Raw genomic sequence first — 19743 nt, forward strand, 5'->3', positions numbered from 1 at the left:
ATATGTTTTGTGTGAAACTTTTCCTAAGAAGTCATCACACACAAACACACACACACACACACACACACACACACACACACACACACACACACACATACACTTGCATGGGCATGCACATCTATTCACCCCAGAGAGAGAACACACAATAAATCAGAGTAACATTTGAACCAAAGTCAACTTTGTAAAACAGTGAGTTTTCATTGGAGTTAATAACAGGAGTATGGGTAAAAGGTTTCTTACAGAAGCAGGGGTAACTCAAAACAGTACTGTCACCAAGATGGCCACCCCAATCTAGGGAGCTACAAGCTGGGAGCTCTTTGCACAACTTGCAAATTGCTACAGAAGTCCCAGGATCTCCTCTGGGCTGTGAGGCTGGTCACTTTCCTCAGGGGCACTATTTGTTGCTTCTAGACACTGCTACATTCCCTACATTTTCCCTTGGTATTTTCACATCACACTGAATATCATTCACTATGCTTTTTCACATTTATTGATTCAATTGCTGTCTATTTTCCATTACCTTTTTGGTAGCCAGTTCCACAGTTTCTGCAGCTTGTGATTTCCATCTGTGCATGGTGTTGCTACTTTTCTTGAGTTTCATGTAGATTCTTCATGTTGCTACTGCTATCTTCCATGCATTTTGTCAAGTCCTCTTTCAGAAAGGCATGAATGCTTGTAATCCATATCACTAAACAAAGAGGAAAGATTGTCTCTCTTTGAATGCTTGGCAAAAATAGGCATCCCAAGTTTTATAGTATGTTGTCAATTGAGTGCCTTAAACATGGTTTAATTCTTCCGTTATTTGAAATTTTCTCTTTATTTGTGAGATTGAGATTTGTTATTTATTTTGATGAATGGGGGCACATTTGCATATCCTCTTTGGTCAAATTTGTGCTTTGTTTAGGAAAACATAGCTCTTGGAATATTTTGTTATTCTCTCTCTCTGAAAAATAAAAAATAAAAAACAATGCTCTTTATGAAATCACTCAAAAATAGCAAGAGCATTTCCCTATCTGTCATTTTCTCTTTAATTTGGTCTACCTTTCTAATACAGGATTTTAAGTGTTTACGAATCTAGTATGTTTTACTTTATATTTTCTTCTTTCATTTATACTTAAAAAATAATTTTAAAATACTGAAAATAGGGTTAGAGGTGGCTCAAGGATTAAGAGCACTTGCTGTTCTTCCAGTAGACCTGGGTTCAGGTCCCAACAACTACATGGAACTGCTCACCACTGTCTGTAACTCCAGTTCCAGGAGATTCAGTGTCGTCTTCTGACCACCATGGATACCCACATGCATGGTGTACATACAGACAAGTATGCACACATGCATAGACAAAAATAAAACATAAATAAAAATAAAAATAATGAAAATATACAAATGTATTTTCTTTACTCTGGGGTGTTTTAAATCACAATAATCATGTAGCACACGATGTAAGGCTGGCTTTTATGTATTCTATCCAGTTCCTTTTGTCTGAAGATGTTTCTTTTGCCAGTACTTTGCTTACTCATTTAACGTGTATTCTATATTTTTTAAAGCTTGTTGGATATTATTTACAAAATTAGACAGTAAACTCTTTTAAGTATTTCTACATTTCAAAGTCTGTTTTATTTTCATGCATTTATTATGTATAAATTGATAAACATTTCTCCAATTTCCAAAAGTGAGTGTCATAGTCTTCATTCCAACAGCATTGCAATGACAATGTTGTGCCAGTCAGCTTATGTGACAAACACCTGGGAGGAAGAATTCAACTGAATTAGTCTGCATCTCAGTGGCAGGTTCTAGTTCATGGTCAGGGGACTCCATTGCCCTTGGGCCCACGGTGAGGCAGAGTCTCATAGAGGAAGGTCGTAGTAGAGAAAGGTGTCTCACCTCCTGGAACTCAGGAGGCAAGGAGAAGAGTAACTGGAAAGGGCCAAAGCTACACACAGTGCCCACAGTGCCCTCTTCCTCCAATGAGGCTCCACCTTCCACAGTTCTGCCAAGTATTCAAAGTTTGAGGCCACCAATAAGCCTTTACTTCAAATGATTTAAGTAGACTAGACCACTGATTAGAGTAGAGCCTTCATGATCAGTTTCTATGTCTGATGAACCCCTGTGGTATACCAAAGGCTGTGCTTGCTCATCTCCTGATCATTGCATCTAATCAAGTTGACAGGATATCATGGAAAACATTGTTCACAGAAAACTCATGATTGGGAGCATTGTGCTTTTCTCAAAGTTTGTTTGTTTGTTTGTTTGTTTGTTTACTCTAAATTGTTTCATCCTGTTTTCCAGCTAACAGAGGCATACATGATTTTTTCCTATATGATCTATATTTTCTATCTGGCTCATTCAAATACATTCAGTGTAAACTAAGTTCAAACTGAAGGAAGACATTTCTTTAGGAAATTATTCAAACACCCTCAGCACTCTATCAAGTTTCCTAGGCCAACTTTCTAGGATTCTACTGTAAAATATCATGTACTAGTAGGTAACTTTAGCATTTAAGCTTTGGTTTGTCATTTAAAAACAAAACCCCCATGAATGTTCTTCTAAATCATTTAAGAGATTAAAAAAATCATTGTATAACAAAATATTATATAACTGTATTTTACTCTACTAAAATGAAATAAATAATGTGAGAAAATTAAATTCTCCTCATTTTTGATAGTGTCTTATTCTATTGTATAACATTTATATATTTAAGTATTTGCTAACTTGCACCACAATTTATTTTAATATACTGGCCACAAAAATCCCTAAATCAACTGCAGTAGTGTTGTAGACCAAATGCCTATTGTTATCTTATATTTTAGGTTAGTGGGATGGTTTGGCCATGAACTCAGTACAAGATTTAAGATGGATAACAGTAAGTATATTCAACTTTATCATATGCAATTTTGTTTTGACTTTATTCTAATTTTCAACTGACTTTGTATTCCATGTAATAGACATGCCCCATGGAGAATGCACTTTGAAAATGTCACTGTGGCTTCCAAAATAAGAAATGACATTTCAGTATGTAAGGCTAAGTGTTTATAGATTTAGCATGATTTTGTATTTTATCCCTTTGAAGAGAGATTAAAGGAAGTGAAATCTAGCCTGTGGCTCATGTGGCTTGGTCAGATTCCCGAGTAGGAATGGCCAAAACACAGGCAGGGAAGATGGGGCCATTTGGTGATTGAGGCCAGAGCCAGAGAAACATGAATGTCAATCCCAATTCGCTGCTTAATAGTTTTGTGATAATGCCAGTCATTGTTTGTTCTGTTCCACATATTTAATGTGAATAATGCGGACTTCAGTGTTTGCTTTAAGAGTAAGTTAAACTCAAAATTACAAAGCCAATGGCATGCTACAGCCCTTTTAACAAATGTTCACATTTATTCTTGTTCCAAATATTCCCTTGCTGTGACATTTGCCACATACCAAAGAGTAAGAATCCCTATAAGCAGCTATGTCAATGGGTAGTAAGCTGCCACGCACAAGGGTCACATCTGCCCTCTTCCTTTTTCCCAGGACTGTGCTCTAGTCTTCTACAACACTGGAGAGGCATCCATTTTCCAATTAAGCATAAATTCAGGGGTTTTTGTATGTGTCCAGGTCTTTGGAACTCTTTATATGTCTTTAAATTGGCAGTACCCAGGTCACAGAGTCCTGAAAGACAAGCCTAGTTAAATCAGAAGCCACACTGCTAACCTGTTAGCTTCATGCAGTCACTTCAACTGAGGTGAGGTTTCTTACCCGTCGAGAGGAGATTTGATTAGGTCAAAAACAGAACTGGCTCTCTTGCTGTGAGACAGAAGTTGTTCTGCTCAGCTTGGTAATGTAGTGCTAATGCAGCCATAGAGGCTCATAGAAGTCACTGAGACGGTTGTCCAATAAGCCTTTACTTAAAATGATTTAAAACCATGTAATGGATTGGACTTTGCCTGCTGGTTTTATTTCAGCTAGCCCAAGGCTTGATAAATTTCCAAAGAAATTTAACATTTTTTTCTTAGTTTTAAATGAATTTCTGGCCACACCAATGTTATTAGGTTTAACTTGCATCAGTTCAATGTACTTAATTGAGTTAGGGGGTACAACTTTATTTTCTAGCTCACCACACATAGACAGATTTTTTTTTTTAAATCTCCTCTCCTTTTCCTAAGAAATCCATGTGACCTAATAAAACTCCTAGAGCTAAAACCACCTTCGTGAGTCATTTCATTCATCTCTCTGCCTTCAGGTGACTCAGGATCACATGCCTTCACATCTTGATGTTCTCTCTCATGACATGACATTCATAATATTTTTAAAGCATAGAGTAAAAAGGAAACACTGTCTTGGAACCAGGAAGAGAGAGGGTAGGGTTTGGATGATTTTTATCTTCCTGTGAGGGTGCTAGCTGACGGGGCTGAGCCCAAGTCATAGGAATTGCCGTGGAGTGAAAATACATCAGATTTTTCCCTCCATTGAGTTTCTTTTACATAGTTCAGGAATACCATGGAGGGGGGAATATGGTTTTAAGTCTTACTCTTTCAATATTGACTTCTTTATAGTTGTAAGCCCTTCTTTAAAGTATGTTGTAAATAATGATGTTATACTAATTTTTCAGAACTGCAGTTAATCCCTGGGGCCAATGGATTCCGAATTTCCAACCCTCCCATTTTGTTGGTCTGTCCCTTGCACGCTAGTTTAGAGGTAAGAAACCTGGGCTTCTGCCTTCCCACATCCTTCCTGCGTACCTCACATGGTTGTCACGGGTCCTAAAGAGTTTCTGCTAATCAAAAAGTTCCTGTCATTTTCCAACAAACAATGGAGAAAAGGCAGCATTTCCTACTGGGACAGTGATTATTACTATGACCTTAAATTTGTTTTATTTGTTAATTGTGCCCGACATGGGGAGACACGTCTTTTGCTGTTCTCCTGAGATGTGTGTGGACTTGACAGAGTCAATGTTCACCTTTCCACAAACCAAATGAGCGTGGAACATTGAATTCTAATTTAATTCACTCAAGTAGCTGGTATTTACAGAGGAATTGGCAGGCATTGTTGTGACATCTAGATATCTTGGTACTTCTAGTTCAACAAGCTGAGGAATCACTAAAGTGCCCTGTAAAAAAGTAACAGGAGGCTAACTTCATAAGATAACTGAAGAATTAGGGAAACCATACATAGGGTAAGGTGGCCTCACTAAACCGGGTAGATATTTTTCTTATTGAGATGTCTACGGCATTGTATCCATGCATAATTTCTAGTATAATCACTCAGTATTTTCTTTTAAATGAATTCATACATTTGTCTACATTGATTTTACACAATATTAATATTTATAAAATCATTTAGGTTTATAGATATGTATGTATACAAAAAGTAGATACAGAAAAATGAACATATCTAGAAACCCAAACTGTTAGTGATATTCTAAATTCATTCAAGTAAATGTATTATACATAACTATTACTCATCAAGTAATTAAAATTATATAATTTGGAGCTAGAGAAGAGGCTCATGGGTTAAGAATACTGGCTGTATTTCCACAGGACTTGGGTTTGATTTCAGACACTCACATGACAACTCACAACTGTCTGTAACTCCAGTCCCAGGGAATCCAAGCCCTCTTCTAACCTCTTTGGGCGTCATACACACATGTGGCACATGCATACACATGCATACAGACAAAACACCCCTACTCACAAAATAATACATTTCCAAAGTTATATACATAATATTGATACATATATCAATTTAATACATTTGACTGAAATGTATTAAAAATCATACCTCTTTAAACAAATGCTTAAACAGATACCTCCTAGCCAAATAAAGATTTGTATTTGTTTTTTAATGCCTTCTAAAACCATCTAATTCATTATATTTTAGGAAATCTGTTGTGCAGGATTTGAGCTTGAAAGGTTTTTTTTTAATTTTTATTTTTATTTTGCAATACAATTCAGGTCCACACATCAGCCACGGATTCCCCCGTTCTTCCCCCTCGAGAGGGGTTTTAAAGAAATGATATCTCTTCTAAACCAAAAATATAGTAGTTTCTCATTATGGCCACTGGGTGGCAGTATCAAATTCCTGTTTTTGTACATCTTCACCACTAGATAGTGATAATTGTCTTTCTCATTTCATCCTAGTTTAGGAAGCACCTACTCAGTTTGACCACTAGATGGAGCATGTGCTGTTTTCACCTTTTGGGACTGTTTTGTTTTGACAGAAAATAGACCAAATGACAAGATTGTTTTTCGGCCAGTGTAACACTTTTTAAAGTCTTTTGGAGGACAAGCCTGTTTAGTACTTTGTGTAATGATATTTAGTAGTTGTCTAATAGTATTTAATAACTAGTATCCATGAGGAGAAAACGTGTTTAGCAATTTGAAAACAGCAAGTGTCATCTCAGTTTGCAAGGTTTTAACTGAAGGGCTAAGTATGGAAGCAACCAAGACATACCCTAGGGAGCTAGAGAGTCCTAGTATTTAGCTCATAGCTTCTGATTTCTCTGATCCGTATATTCCAAAATTGTCTTTTTTTTTTTTTTTTTTAAGACAAGATAACCTCCAACTCAGCTCTCTCCACCTTTGGAGTGGGGTGATTCTAGCCCCTGGGGCCACACCCAGCCCCACTCACTTTAGCAAACTATCTGCACACAAGGGTGGCAGACTGTCCTTTATCCTACCACTGGTCTACTGTGCTGGATTAGAGCCACCTGCACCAACTTTCCATTCTCAGACTCGAGGACTGACTGATCTTCCCCTTTAAAACCTAGACTTAAACCTACCAAAGAACCTTAGCAGCCGCCTGCAGCAGGACACACAGTCCTTCTGGACTCCAGTTGCTGCCATTCACTACCTAGGCTGTGTTCTGGCCAAATGATCCTTCCCCCTTTTTAGTTTTAATTTTTAGAAATTTTAATTAAAATATAATTTTGCCACTTTCTTCCTTTCTCTCCCTCTAGCCCCTCCTCCAATTCACCCCATGCCCCTCCCAAACTTACAGCCTCTTCTTTGATTATTATTGTTGAATATACTACTCAAGCTTTGTTTGGGCTAAAGTGGTTTTGAAATTTTTCCTCCACATTTTAAATGGCAAAGGTTTAAAATCCCAAAATAACACACAATTCCCATTCCCATTCTCTGATATACTAATCCCCCTGTATTTCTGAGCCACGTCAGTAAGCATGGGCAAATTAAACTCCTTGGTTTTACTTGTTTATAAGTTTTGTTTGTTTGGTTCTGGGGGAGAGCCAGCCATGCTGTGGAGACAAGAAAGGTGAAGTGTCATGGGGAAGGAAACAACGTAAGAAGGGGGGGGGGTTCAACGTGAGAAAGGCTGATCAGTGAGAGAAGAGCGGAGATAGGGAAGGCAAGCTGGGACAGAAAAGGACAAAAGAGATGGGAAGAGAGCGAGAGTGGGAGGGCATGCACCTTACTAAAATATGACCGATATTTAAATGAAAGAAACAAATGCTTTAACCAGTTTGTCTTGTCTACCTTCCTTTCAAAACTGTTCTATATACTTGAAAAACAACTGGAGGATTCTACACTTAAAGATCAACTGGACAGGGACAGAGAGATGTCTCAGCGTGTAAGTGCTTGCTGCACAAACCAGGGGACCTGTGTAGATAAAGGTGGAAGGAGAGAACGGAAGTGGCAATGTTGTTCTCCGACCTCCACATGTGCACCACAGCACGCACGCCCCCACCCAATGCTTACATACATCTTTAAAAAATACATCACTTATGACTTTGTGTGCAACTACATTTGCTCAGCTGATATTGTTAAAGTATCTCCTGTCATCAGTTTCGAACTGCCACTTCCTGTCCACTGCTGGGTAGTAGTCATTCACACCACCACTTAAAATACACTGTGGCTGAGCAGGAAGAGAAGGAGACTGGGAAGAAGCCCACACTCCATTCCACACCAGACACTATGGATGACCTCGAACAAGCACAGCTGCTCCTGAGTATATTGCTCCATTTTTGTAATGAAGATGTTTGGAGCAGAGAATTTCAGAAGTTTCTACAGTCTTCTGACCACTGAGTTGCAATTTTTATGTATTTTATACTTAATGTTCATATTTTTATATATCAGTAAGTGTACAATTTCTACATCTGCTCAATATATAAATTTATTGTTATGGTATAAGCTACAATAACTATTCAAAAACACAAGCTAAGTATTCAGGTTGACTGCAGGGTGATGAAGCCCAAGACAGCAGCAAGGACAAATGCGAGGTGCTTCTTCACAAGGCTTCAGGATCCAAGTTTGAAAATTTAGTAGAAGCCAGGTAGGCTTCGTGGCTCACTCCTTATGTCCCAGCACTCAGGAGGCAGAGGCAGAGACAGGTGAATGAATATCTGTGAGCTCCAGGCCCACCAGGGCTGCATAGGAAGACCCTGTCTCAAAAAAAATGAATAAAGAAGGAAGAAATGAGAGAAAGAAAGGAGAAAGAAAGGGAAGGGAATGCAGGAAAAAAGAGAAATAAAAGGAAAATAAAAAAGAATTTAAGAGAAAAAAATCCGAACAATGGAATACTCAGCATTCTACATGGTTTTACTCCTTGAAGGATCTAACCTTCTACCTTGAGAGTCTAGCCTTCTTCCTTGAGGGTCTAACCTTCTACCTTGAAGATCAAACCTCACCCTAGCTTGAAGATCTAACCTTCCTAGTCTTATGTTCATTTTACACAGTAACAACAAAATAAAGCAAATAGAGAAACCTGCCAAGAATTCTTTTAAAAGCTATAGGATTTTAAAATTGTATTTTTCTTTCTTTTTTGTTGTTTGTTTGTTTGTTTTGAGACAGGGTTTCTTTGTATAGCTTTGGCTGTCCTAGAACTAACTCTGTAGACTAGGCTGGCCTTGAACTTACAGAAATCTTCCTGCTTGTGCCTCCCAAGTGCTGGGATTAAAGGCGTTCACCACCACCGCCAGGTAAAATTGTATTTTTCAACTTCCTCTTTAAAAAAATTTCTTCTTTGATTCTTGAACGAATGAAGTAAAAAAAAAAAAAAAAAGCAACAAGTAAAGCAGGCCCATGTTATATTTCCCTAACTCCCATCAACTCATCTTTGGGTTCTTTTGTTTTTGTTTTTGTTTTGTTATGTTTTCCAGGCTGAGGATGAAGCCCCTTGGACTTTAGGCAAGCATTCCAGCACTGAGCCCATCCGCAGCTCTCTTCAATGCAGGACTTCAGAACCTACTTCTCAGCTCTGTGAGGACACTATAGGAAGGCTCAGGCTATGTTGTGGTTTGAATGTGGTCCCCACAGATTCGGGTATTTGAGTGTCTGGTCCCCAGCTCAAGAAACCATCTTAAAAGGAGGTGGAGTTCTGCTGGAGGAAGCTGAACATAAGGGCAGGCCTTGGAATTTTATAGTGTGTCCCAACTTCCAGTCTGCCCTGTTCCTGAAGGTGGACACAGTGTGACTAGAACTGTTAGCAGGCATAAACTCTTCCTTGTTCACATTGCTTATTGTCAGGTCACAGGTAACAGGAACTGTGACTAGAAAGACCACAGCCACTCTTGCTGTGGCTGTAAAGCGGGAAAATAATTTTATATTTATTTTTCTGTGGAAGAGTAAACCATTTTGTAATATAAAAGATAAAATGGGTTGACATTGAACACAAAGATGTTTTAGTTATAAAAGAAATCAGTAAAAGCAAATGCCTCATCTTTTTTAAGAACACAAGAAATGCTAGCTAATAGTCTCCAAGAGCTTCTTTTACCTGTTGATATAAATGGATTATTAAAAGTGGACAACTTGCTCTCCCTATGCATGGGGTCTTCATTCATGGAGTCATATTCAGGGGAAAACATTCTCCTCACACAGACCTGTGTTTTCCTTGTCATTATATCCAGATGATACAGTGTTTACAAGTAGCTCCACAGCAGTTGTGCTGTGTTAGCAGGATCCTTAAGTATTATAGTGTGTGAGAGGATGTGTGATGATCACATGAAAGTCCAATGCTATTATATTTATGGAATTTGGTTGTCAAGGGTTTGGATACTTGTAAGAGTTCCGGAAGCAGATGGAAAGGAGCAACTGTATTTTACACATTACCCTATGTGCATATTTGGGGGCCAGTAACTGAACCAGAAAATTTTATATAATAGTTTACTAAACAAAATATTTTTAGAATATTATAATATCCAAAGAGAAACTTGAGCTAATGTATCTCATAGTCTTGTTTCAAACACTTACGAGCCATGCCTTGCCAATCTGCTCCTACCCTTCAAGGAGTATGCTGACCTAAATCCTGACTGGCTTCTCAGAAGCTCCAGCCCGCCAACATCTTGTTTTGCACAAGGTAATGAAACTTCCAGCAGCTTGGACCTAATGTCCTGAAGCTAGTGATGTTGACACCTGATCTCTACAAAGACACCAGCACCTTCCTACACCTGCCTCTGCCCGCAGCTGCTTCGGTGTGCAGCTGCCTCTGCCTGGAACAGGTGCATTCACTCATCTCAAACATATTTCCCTTCAGCAGTTTCCCGGCCTTACGCACAGACAGAAGATCTAGAGTAACCATCAGTCTCTGCCTGGGGCTGGATCTTCGCTGACTCACAATCCTAGCAAATCCATACTTCATACACTGTAGATCCAGAGAAATCTTTGCTTACTGTTTCAAGTCTGATTAGAATGCCTTCTTACACATGCTGTTTATGTCTTGATAAAACCCAGATACCACTAAATGACACCACCCATATTTGTTCTTGATAGATATTTTGGCTCATGTTATAGCAAAGGACATTAAATGGCATGCCATATACATCATGCTGTTAACATTTCCCCCAGTTCTTACATGGAGGATACATTTTTAAACAAGACAGAAAAGCATGTCTGTTATGGCCCATAACATTACTATACCAATTACTGCAGACCCTTGTCACTCATTGTGATAGGCCCATCAGACAGCAAATGACAGTATTTTACACAAGTGCAAGGATTTTTGCAAGGAAAGGAGCAGTGGAAGGTGGTGGTGACTAAACTCCTCAGCAACAATAAGTATTTATGCCACATTATTAGCTTCCCTGAGAAAATCAGCTTCATAATTTAACTTTTAACAATATAAGCTGGGTGGTGGTGAATCACACCTTTAATCCGAGCACTCAGGAGGCAGGGGCAGCTGGATCTCTGAGTTCAAGGACAGCCTGGTCTACAGAGCAAGTTCCAGGACAGTCAGAGCTAGACAGAAAAACCCTGTCTCAGAAAACAAACGAACAACAACAAAACAGTACTGACTTGGGAAAATGTAGTGATCACCAAGACACTGTGGACAATACCAGGAACCTCATTTACAAATATATTTGTCTTGTTTTGAGTGGTCTGTGGACCAAACTACAGACAACAGTTGAATGGTCTGAAGCAAAAATATTCTCCTCTTGCAAACATTGTTTAAATGGCATTTTGCATATATTTTCTGTCATGGAAGCTTTACCTAATGATAAAGCATTAAAAGATAGCATGTTTCCATGGAGAGAAGATGTTCTAAAATGTGTTTTTTTAATAGTTCAAAAATTGGAATTTCCTTTTTTCTGTGTGATTTCCATTTAACTTTCGCTTCTCTTTGACGCAGAAGCCACTGCTAATCTGATTGTTATTCTCAGCTCTTTCAGAAAGCAACTATGACAGCGCTGAGGAGAAAATCCATTCTGCTGACAGGCTATCTGGAATACATGCTCAAACAATACCACAGCAAAGAACACAGAAAACAAGGGGCCCGTTGTGAACATCACCACCCCGTCCAGAGCAGAGGACCGAGGCTGCCAGTTAACACTGACCTTTTCCATTTCCAGGAAAGGCGTTTTTGAGGAACTCGAAAAAAGAGGAGTCGTTGTGAGTATATGATCAGTTTCTGTCTTGCACTGAACCACAGTTTCTCTTTGGGCTCCAAGTTGGGATGAGTATTGTGTTCCTCAGTTCACCCTTTATTACATATCATTCCCATTAGCCAGTCAGGATAAGTCAAACACCAACTTAGCACTCAGCACTCCGCTGAGGGATAGCCGGAAGGGCCCTCTGTTGTTTCTGATCAAATGGAATACACGACAAATCCTGCTTTTGAAAAATAGTCTTGGCCGGGCGGTGGTGGCGCACGCCTTTAATCCCAGCACTTGGGAGGCAGAGCCAGGTGGATCTCTGTGAGTTCGAGGCCAGCCTGGGCTACCAAGTGAGTTCCAGGAAAGGCGCAAAGCTACATAGAGAAACCCTGTCTCGAAAAAAAAAAAAGAAAAATAGTCTTACGTTATTTCCTCAGTTTTTTAAAGATTTATTTATTTATTATATATACAATGTTCTGTCTGCATATATGCCTACACCCCAGAAGAAGGAACCAGATCTCATCATAGATGGATGTGAGCCACCATGTGGTTGCTGGGAATTGAACTCAGGACCTCCGGAAGAGCAGACAGTGCTCTTAAACTCTGAGACATCTCTCCAGCCCATTTCTTCAGTTTTTTGACAGCTAAGCAGAGATATATTTCATCAGACTCGGTGAAGACAAAATTTTCACCAGTTTTGGCTTGTACATGATGCAAGTTACAGGGTTAAAGGTAACCCTTTTATATTTTATTGAAAGAAATAAAACTAATCACCCTCACTTGGTTGATTAAACTAAATTAATCTCATTTTGGCACTTCAATCAAAAACAATGTGGTGACATTTCTGAGGAATGGGAACGAGACAAAGAATATTGACTCTTGCTTAAACCCTGTGTTTAGGTGGCCTTCTTAGCCTTTTGGGAAGAACTGACACATATTATTGAGGTAGTTGCAAGAAAAAAGGTGTATGAGTTGGGCTGCATTCCACTCATTAGTACTCACACCTTTAGAAAGTTACCCTGCCTCAGAGCTCATGTTATAGTAACAGCATTGCAAACCAAGCTGAGGCCCTCCCAAGCTCTGTGCTCTCAGGAAATCCATGCTCCTTTGGCTTGAGATTTCCCATATTTATTCTGAGTTTAATAACACTACAAAGAGTCATTATAGAAATTAAACAAGATAGCATACCCAGACTATATTAACTGATGTCTATAATCGACATTCCTTAAAGTTGGCCATGGTCATAACTAGGCCAGGTAAAATTATTTGTTCCTACTACCAAACACATCAACAGTCCCAGGGACATATAGACAAGTCCTCTCTCCATGGTCAGGGATTAGAGACTTAAATAAAGCTCCTAAAATCTCACCAAGGCACTTGTACATTTACATTGGTCCCAGAGATCCATCTGATCGGGGGCTTACCCTCTGGAAAGCTGGTTATAGGATCCACTTTGAGAGATAACGCTCAGTGTCTTCAGAAACATAATTTGGACATTCACATGAGAACCCTCTGTTGGTGTCATTATTAAGAGCAAAGTTTAGACTAACAGAGACATAGAGTTTTACTTACAGTGACAGAAAAAAATTGCTCATATATTGTGTTATAGGGAAGTCACGGTCTATGGAATCTTATCATGTAAGTAGAATTTCTGCGTGTGGATATTGCTTAGATGATGGCTTTATGTTTTTTCCCTCCAGTGTGACAAGCGAGAACCAGATGGTATCCGTGTGGCCCCCGTTCCTCTCTATAATTCTTTCCATGATGTTTATAAGTTCGTCAGACTGCTCACTGCCATACTTGACTCTTCAGAAACTAGCCATGTTTTCTAGAATCACTCAAGCAAATCTCATTTCACTACTATTGAATTCCAGTCATTAAAAAATATCTAGAACTTGATTGCCTAGAATTGGTAATAATTATATAAACTTAGATAAAATTTGATATCTGTTTTAATGACGGTGTTGTTGGGGAATGTAGTGTCTCTGAGATTAGACAGTCAGACATGATATGACATGACATGACTCCAGCCTGTAGGTCACTGTCTTGATCACTTGTATATTCCATGGTCACTGAAAGATTTTCTGTTTAATTTGTGATTGAACTGACAGCTTTATAATGTCTGAGGACTTCTTGCATCCTCATTGGAAGTGTTACTTTAATTTTGATGTAAAAAAGTTTTTCTTTTAAAACTTGTAATAATCTTGAATTGTAAATCTTGTAAAAACTTGAATAATCTAAAATATGTATGATCATATGATATTTCACCAAATTCCAGGAAAAGAAAATCCATTTTCTATGCTGTTACAATCGTGTGTGTGTGTGTGTGTGTGTGTGTGTGTGTGTGTGTGTGTACCCATGTAAATGCACATACATGAGGGATGATGGTGAGAGTGCTTAGGCTACATGCTCATGTGAAGCCAGAGGTCAACACTGGGTATCTTCCTCAATCACTGTCCACTTAATTTTTAAAATTTTTATTCATGTATTTTATGCATGAGTGTTTTGCTTGCATATATGTCTGTCCATCATGTATATGCTGTGTCTACTGCAGCTAGAATAGGGTGTCAGATCACCTGGGACTGGAGTTACAGCCATTTGTGAGCCACTGTGTGGGTGCTGAGAATCGAACCCAGGTCCTCTGGAAGATCAGCCAGTGCTCTGGTCCTCTATCTCCCCAGCCCGTCCATCTCATATTTTGATATAGGTTTCCTCACCAAACCTGGAGCTCACTCCTTCAGCTAGCTGACCAGTGAGTCTTCGGGGTTTCTCTGTCTCTGCCTCCTCTCATTAGTCCTGGGATATAGATGTATGCTGCTACACATAGATTTTACATGGGTTCTGGAATCTGAACACTGGTCCTAATGTTTGTGCATCAAGCACTTCAACCACCAAGCATTCCCCAGACATCACATTGTTATTTTAACGTTCTTTTATATTTGTTCTTTGTGTCTTTCATATCATGCATCTCTATCTCATTCATTTCCCCATCCCTCTGTATCCGCCCTCTGCCCTTGCAGCACCCCCTCCAAAATAAAATAAAATAAAATTTAAAAGAAATCAGTCTCATCATGGAAGCTGTAGCGTCACACACTGAGTCATGCAGTAAACCCTTTTACCCATATATCTTTACTTGCAAATGTTCATTGCAAAGAGTTGTTGGTCTGGTTCGAGGCCTCTGGTTTCTGCTACACTATCAATGCTGGACCCTCACTGGGACTCCTCTTGGGTATCCTCTTGTTGGCTTGTGTCATGGAGATCCTGCAGCTTTGAGTCTGCAGGACCAGTCCCTTCACATGCTCCAGCAGGTAGCAGATGGGATGGATGTTGGGCTGAGCCAACTCATAACTCTTGTTCAGGGCCTAGGTAGTTGCAAGGTTGATAGACCTACCAGGTCTCCCTTGTCCTCACCACCAGGTTGAGCTCTCCAGTGTTGCCCTGGCTAGTTTACCCCTTACAGCAATGAGCAAGGGGTGGGGCCAGTTCTCCTGCTTTCATGTCCCCAGGGTCAGTTTTCCCACACCTACACCTTCAGGGACAGGTCTACTATGTTGCCCAGGTGTTAATGGGGAGGAGGGTATGCCACCTCTCCCCTGCCCATGCTGCCACATAACAGGTGATTAATGGGGACTGCTCTCCCATGCTCACAACCTCAGGGCTGGCTTACCCACACCTCTGCCAATGGGATTGGCTCTATTGTGCTGCCCAGGGGAGTCAGCGGCTGGTAAGGGGGAGGGTCAGCTCCCTCACCCACCAGAGGTGGCAGGGGTAAAGGGGAAATGGCATCTTTCTCTTGCCCTCACCACCACATGGCAGACAAGGGGGAGGGGTGGCTAGCTATCCCACTCTCACACCCTCAGGGCTACCCCACCTGAGCCTCTGCCACCAGAGTCAGCTCTACTGTGCTGCCCAGGCCAGGAACAGGGCCCACTTTTCCAAACACTGAAGCTGGTAAAAGGAAAGGTCAGCTCTTTTGTCTGTAACAGGTGGTGAGGGTTGAGGGGTGAGGGGGGCATCTCTCCCCCACCCTCACCACCATATGAGAGAAGAGTTGTGGGGACAACAATCCCACTCTCACAACCTCAGGGCTAGCTCATCTACACCTCCACCAACAGAGTTGGCTCTAATGTGTTGCCCAGGCGAGGTGCAGGGCCTGTTTTCCCGGGTGTTGCAGCTGGTAAAGGGGTCGGTCAGCTCCCTAACAAGCTGGAGGAGGTAGGGGTGGGGGCATCTTTCCCTCTCCCCACCACCACACACCAGATGAAGGAGGCGGTACCAACTATGCCCCTCTCACATCCTCAGAGCTCAGCCATCGCTTTTGATGCTACTACTAATACGTATTTATTGGCAAAGTATTCTAAATTTGCATGTATAAACAGCAAGATATGATGATTGCAACATGATTAGTAGTACTAATTTGATAAACTTGAATTAAATAAACTAGGTCAAACAACTACTTTTGATGCAGTAAATAATAAGATGTGAGACTAATATCCAACAGCTACCAACACACACAACACTCTTGTTTACTAAGCAGTTCGATTCCATGTGTTCACTCATATCTTGATTAATGCAACAAAGCTCTCCACTACATTATCTTACCTGCATTGATGGAATGGCCCTCAGGACACTGAACCTCATACATGCATGGCCTCCTATATGGGATAGTTTTTGAGTTTCACAGTGGTCAACAAAACAGACACAGTTTCCGTTTCCAAGGAACATAGATCCATGGAGTTCAGCCCATTAATCCTGGAAAAAATATAAAAAAAATACTTAATTACAACTGGCAGCTGTTGTACCCAGAGTCCCCAAAAGACCACCAGAGACTGAATCCGATGCAAAAGCAAAGAGTCTTTGTATTGCAAGTTAACTCAGGACTCTCCATCCGTCTGATGCAGCAGCAGAGCAGGAGAGACCCTGAGTAGCAATGGGGCAGGATTTTTAAAGCAAGGGGAGACTGGGGTCTACAGACTAGATATGGTCAGACAGACTCAGGATTGGTTTATGTGTGTGACAATCATGCTAGTAACTTTTAATTGGCTAGGGTTAGTTGGGGGCTACAGTTAACCATTTTGAGGCAGGCCTGGACAAGTCCCAGGCTTTGTCTTTGAGCTACCATGGAGGCTGGGAGGCCTAGCATGTACTGACTGTGGAGGCTGCTCAGTGGCCCAGGCTCTGTCCTTGACTCATGCACGTAGCTCTAAGTTGGTAAGGGCTCCCAGACAGTAAACAATTGGCTGAACCTTGAGTGGTCAGAGTATGTACAGAAAGGGAGCTACTGCAAAGGCTATGACTTTTGTTCATGGCCCTCCCAGAAACTGCTTGCTCAAGTCTGAGGAAACTGAACTTGAGGCCTGATCCCTGAGAGAAGAATGAGCAGCCTTTTATGGCGTCTGTCTGATCCTTTCAGTGACATCTGTTGATGATGTCCTAGGTAGTTCTCTGTTGCTGGCATAAATATTGTGCTGGCTAGTGTTTTGTCAATTGGACACAAGCTAGAGTCATTTGTGAAGAGAGAACCTCAACTGAGAAAATGCCTACACCAGATTGGCTTGTAAGCAAGCTTGTGGTATATGTTCATAACTGATGATTGATGTGGGAGGTCCCAGCTCACTGGGGATGATGCCACTCCTTGACAGGTAGCCCTGGGTGCTATAAGGCAGTCTGACAAAGTTATGGGGAAAAGCCAGTAAACATCATTCCTCCATGACTTCTTTTTCAGTTTCTACCTCCAGGTTTCTGCCTTGAATTTCTGTCCTGACTTCCTTGGATGATGGATCACAGACTGTAAGGCGAAATAAACCATTTGCTTTCCAAGTTGCTTTTGGTCGTGGTGTTTTATCACAGCAATAGAAATGTTAACGAAGACAAACACCATCACCAAAAACGACTTAGGGAGGAAGTGGTTTATTTCATCTTACAGGTCACACAACCCATTGCTGAATGAAGTCAGGGCAGGAGCTCCAGCCAGCCCTGAATTTGAAGCAGAAACCATGGAGACATTCTGCTTACTTGCTTGCTCACAGGCTTCTGTTCAGCTATCTCTCTCATACAGCACAGGCCCATCTACCAGGGATGTACTGACCCACAGTGCCTGGCCCTCCCACATCAGTTAGCAAACAAGTGAATGCCCACAGACATGCCCACAGGACAATCTGATAGAGGTAATGTCCCAAATGAAACTCTCTCAGATAAGTCTGGGCTTGTCAGGTTGACAGCTGAAGCTAACTAGGACTGATGATAAATAGATGACGGTATGAACTGGAAGACTTAACCTATATGATTGAGCAAGGGGAAGTGTTTGAAGATGTTTATAAGGTTATATTAAAACTATTTCATGCTAATCATACTAACGTTTTATCAAATTATAAACAGAAACCGTGGAAGGAATACCATATGCACATAACCCACAATGAAATAAAGTGTTACAATCCTGTTCCCTTTCCTCTCCCCTGATGTCACGTTTGTAAATAACTTCCCTGTTTTTAAGAGTTTTCTATTCATGTATACCCATAAAAACAAATTCATTTTACTGTATAATAACATTGTATAAATGTAATAGCGTTGGATCCACTCAACTGCTTTTGCTCAACATCATTTTGTTTTCTGAGATTCACCTATTGTTTTGATTATCATTGCAGTATAGTATTCTATTCTGGTAATAGTTTACAAACATTTAGAGATGATTTATAAGTCACCTTTATGCTTTAATATAACTGAGAACTTTTCCCTGAGCATTTTCAAGTAATTTTATTGTATTTTTCCCATGGAGATGATTATATAAACTATAATTATTTTCTCTTTCATAATTCCATTTTTGTGTGTAGGTGTGAGAGAGAGAGAGAGAAAGAAAGAGAGAGAGAAAGAAAGAGAGAGTGTGAAAAGAGAAAGAGAGGAGGTGTGGGTTATCTTTTGTAGAGATCTGGCCAATCTCTAGTTTCTTTCTTCAATTACAAACTGCATTAATTACTACAACATAGTAGGACCTAGCATCTGCTAAATGAAATAGCTCATCTTTTATTTTTAAAAGATTTCCTTGGGTATCCTGGGCCTCTTTACTTTTACTTATAAATTTAGAATATATCTAAATAAATTTAGGATAAATGTATTGTGCTCTATAAAATCTCCTGCTGGGATTTCAATTGAATGGCAATTAAATTTTAGTGCAATTTTGGAAGAATTAACTCATTTCAATGTTGAGCCTTCTCACTCAAGAACATAACATTTATTTTCATTTATTTATGACTTCTTTAATGTTTTTTTGAAAAGTTTTATTTTCTCTATTAAGACACCTCACAGTTAGAGTTCAGAGCCCTGAACCCCTCACATGCACTGTTGCATTACATGCTACCTTTTGTAAATGGTTCACTGACAGTTGACACTGTGCAGATGTTCAATTGATAGGTACATTTTGAATTTTTATTTAAAATCTAACTCTTTAATGCTCAATTCGTGGCAGAGTCTTCCATGCAAGAAGTCATTATCTGCAAAGAAGCTCCATTTCTACTTTCTTTCTAATTTGGGAGATTTATTTTTTCTTGTTTCTTTTTTTTTTTTTTTTTTATCATTTTATCACCCAAAGGCTAAAGGGTTTGAGCACATGGCTTCCAGGTGGAAATTTTAATTTTGAAGGTTACAGAACCTGTTGGATTATGGGGTATAGCTGATAAATGTTAGGCTACTGGGACATGGAGCTCTGGGTAGAAACTTCCAGTGATGGCTACTCCCTAAATCCTTCCTGGCTTCAGTTGCTTCCTGTCAGGTATTTGATCATAGCAAAGAGACAAGTGATTAATGCAGTATGTGTATGCATGTGTGTTCAATCTCTTTTATCCTTTCACTTGTATGGAAAACAGTTCATTTACTCTAGCTCCCCCCACTCTGGTACTGGAGTTCAAACCCAGGACCTTGCCCCTACTGGACAAGCCCTTCACCACTGAGCT

General features: G+C 40.0%; 1 long non-coding RNA gene across 1 annotated transcript in view; it reads right to left on the reverse strand.

The window, feature by feature from the left end:
• Positions 1 to 233: 233 nt before the first annotated feature.
• Positions 234 to 19743, reverse strand: part of LOC131909097 (uncharacterized) — an 83427-nt gene continuing 63917 nt past the window's right edge. The window contains exons 2-3 of the long non-coding RNA XR_009378746.1: positions 16400 to 16549; positions 234 to 688 (exon numbers count right to left, since the gene is read on the reverse strand). This is a non-coding gene — a long non-coding RNA (uncharacterized LOC131909097). The remainder of the gene's footprint in view (positions 689 to 16399; positions 16550 to 19743) is intronic.

Source organism: Peromyscus eremicus, chromosome 4, assembly GCF_949786415.1.
Source record: "Peromyscus eremicus chromosome 4, PerEre_H2_v1, whole genome shotgun sequence".
NCBI classification, from domain to species: domain Eukaryota; kingdom Metazoa; phylum Chordata; class Mammalia; order Rodentia; family Cricetidae; genus Peromyscus; species Peromyscus eremicus.